Source organism: Schistocerca cancellata, unplaced genomic scaffold (assembly GCF_023864275.1).
Source record: "Schistocerca cancellata isolate TAMUIC-IGC-003103 unplaced genomic scaffold, iqSchCanc2.1 HiC_scaffold_114, whole genome shotgun sequence".
In the NCBI taxonomy this organism is placed as follows: domain Eukaryota; kingdom Metazoa; phylum Arthropoda; class Insecta; order Orthoptera; family Acrididae; genus Schistocerca; species Schistocerca cancellata.
The window spans coordinates 20001-22500 of NW_026046166.1; the positions used below are offsets into that span (position 1 = coordinate 20001).

A 2500-nucleotide genomic window follows, 5' to 3' on the forward strand; every position below is an offset into this window, starting at 1 on the left:
TCTTGATTAATGAAAACATACTTGGCAAATGCTTTCGCTTCTGTTCGTCTTGCGACGATCCAAGAATTTCACCTCTAACGTCGCAATACGAATGCCCCCGCCTGTCCCTATTAATCATTACCTCGGGTTCCGAAAACCAACAAAATAGAACCGAGGTCCTATTCCATTATTCCATGCACACAGTATTCAGGCGGGCTTGCCTGCTTTAAGCACTCTAATTTGTTCAAAGTAAACGTGCCGGCCCACCCAGACACTCAATAAAGAGCACCTTGGTAGGATTTCAACGGGGTCCGCCTCGGGACGCACGAACACGCACGAGGCGGTCGCACGCCTTCGGCTCGCCCCACCGGCAGGACGTCCCACGATACATGCCAGTTAAACACCGACGGGCGGTGAACCAACAGCGTGGGACACAAATCCAACTACGAGCTTTTTAACCGCAACAACTTTAATATACGCTATTGGAGCTGGAATTACCGCGGCTGCTGGCACCAGACTTGCCCTCCAATAGATACTCGTTAAAGGATTTAAAGTGTACTCATTCCGATTACGGGGCCTCGGATGAGTCCCGTATCGTTATTTTTCGTCACTACCTCCCCGTGCCGGGAGTGGGTAATTTGCGCGCCTGCTGCCTTCCTTGGATGTGGTAGCCGTTTCTCAGGCTCCCTCTCCGGAATCGAACCCTGATTCCCCGTTACCCGTTACAACCATGGTAGGCGCAGAACCTACCATCGACAGTTGATAAGGCAGACATTTGAAAGATGCGTCGCCGGTACGAGGACCGTGCGATCAGCCCAAAGTTATTCAGAGTCACCAAGGCAAACGGACCGGACGAGCCGACCGATTGGTTTTGATCTAATAAAAGCGTCCCTTCCATCTCTGGTCGGGACTCTGTTTGCATGTATTAGCTCTAGAATTACCACAGTTATCCAAGTAACGTGGGTACGATCTAAGGAACCATAACTGATTTAATGAGCCATTCGCGGTTTCACCTTAATGCGGCTTGTACTGAGACATGCATGGCTTAATCTTTGAGACAAGCATATGACTACTGGCAGGATCAACCAGGGAGCTGCGTCAACTAGAGCTGAGCAGCCGGCCGCCCGGGAGTGTGTCCCAGGGGCCCGCGCGAACACGCAAGCGTCCGCTCAATTATTCTGCAAACAGGAGGAGGCTGAGCTCCCCTGCACAATACACCTCGAAACCCTCTCAGGTCCCGGCGGCGCGCAGCGCCGTCCTAAGTACTTGGTCGGGTTCGAGAGAGGCGCAATCGCCCGGAGTTAGGCGAGTAGACGCTTTAGGTGCGACCACCCGTGCTCCCAACTGAGCTTGCCGCTGCCGACAGAGGCCCGGGAGCGTGCTGTCGTGGCATTGCCGGCGGGAGACAACACGCGCCACCTACGGTGACCGGCAGCTCCAACGCCAGCGCCACAGAAGGGCAAAGGCCCCACGTGGGTGCCGAAGCGAACTCTCCAGCACAGCGCACGTGCCAACACGTCTGCACAACTGCGATACAAACCACCAGCGAGAACCGCTGGGGCGACCGAGCAGCAGACGGCGTCGCGGCGCCGAGTGCCGGGCGGCGGCGCATCCTCAACGCACACAGTCCTCAGTCGGACCAGCACACTGCAGATGTCCACCGCGCTTCGCACCGGGCCCGCGAGGACCCACTTTGGCCGCCCGGCGCCGCGCGCAGGGTGCCCCGGCGCGCAGCTGCGCCGCCTGCCGCGTCCGTCGGCCGGCGCGCCTGCCACTGGGCGCCCCCACCAGCGGCTGTAGCGCGTGCGCCCACGCACCGCGCGGCCAGCACGCCGGGCGGCCCCCCCTCACCGGCCGGGGACGGTCCCACCCAGCACCGCGCGTATCGCTTCACACACAGATTTGCCCTTACTGATTTACCTCCAGCAACAACAACCGCACCACAATGGGTTTACCAGTTGTTCATTTGCGTTGCGTCACGTCACCAGCAAACGTAGACGTCCATCCCAGTTTGCAAATGCAACGATTATTGCATACCTGTCTGTTAGGTGTCACGACACACTACGTCTGCCCACATACACGCAACAAAATGTGCACGACTAGAGAAACACGTGGGAGGTGGCCCCCTACGTATGCGATGTCCATTACGAGACCGACTGTCAACCAGCATCTGTACCATGTCGCAGATGTGGAACGCGGTGCACCATGCTATCACACTGTGTGAGAAGAGACGACTACGTTTGAATACACGCGCCACTACATCAACAGACGGCTCATGCTGATCGCCATCCAGGGCGTCCGTTACTCCCACACGTCTCTATGGCGTACCACACTGCAATGTAGCTGTTATGGGGAGACGGCACGTGGCTGAGTGCACAACATTTGGACCGTATGGTTCGCTGTTGTTGGGCGCAGTCGTACGGTCACACATGTGCCACAGCGTATCATTCAGTACATACGGACCTATGTGCAGTACAATGTGAGGATTAAGCTTACGATATCAGCGGACAGTGGACACAGG

General features: G+C 57.0%; 1 non-coding gene across 1 annotated transcript in view; it reads right to left on the reverse strand.

The window, feature by feature from the left end:
- Positions 1–1071, reverse strand: part of LOC126112027 (small subunit ribosomal RNA) — a 1908-nt gene extending 837 nt beyond the window's left edge. The window contains exon 1 of the ribosomal RNA XR_007524249.1: positions 1–1071. This exon is cut by the window's left edge and continues 837 nt beyond it. This is a non-coding gene — a ribosomal RNA (small subunit ribosomal RNA).
- Between the last annotated feature and the right edge of the window lie 1429 nt (positions 1072–2500).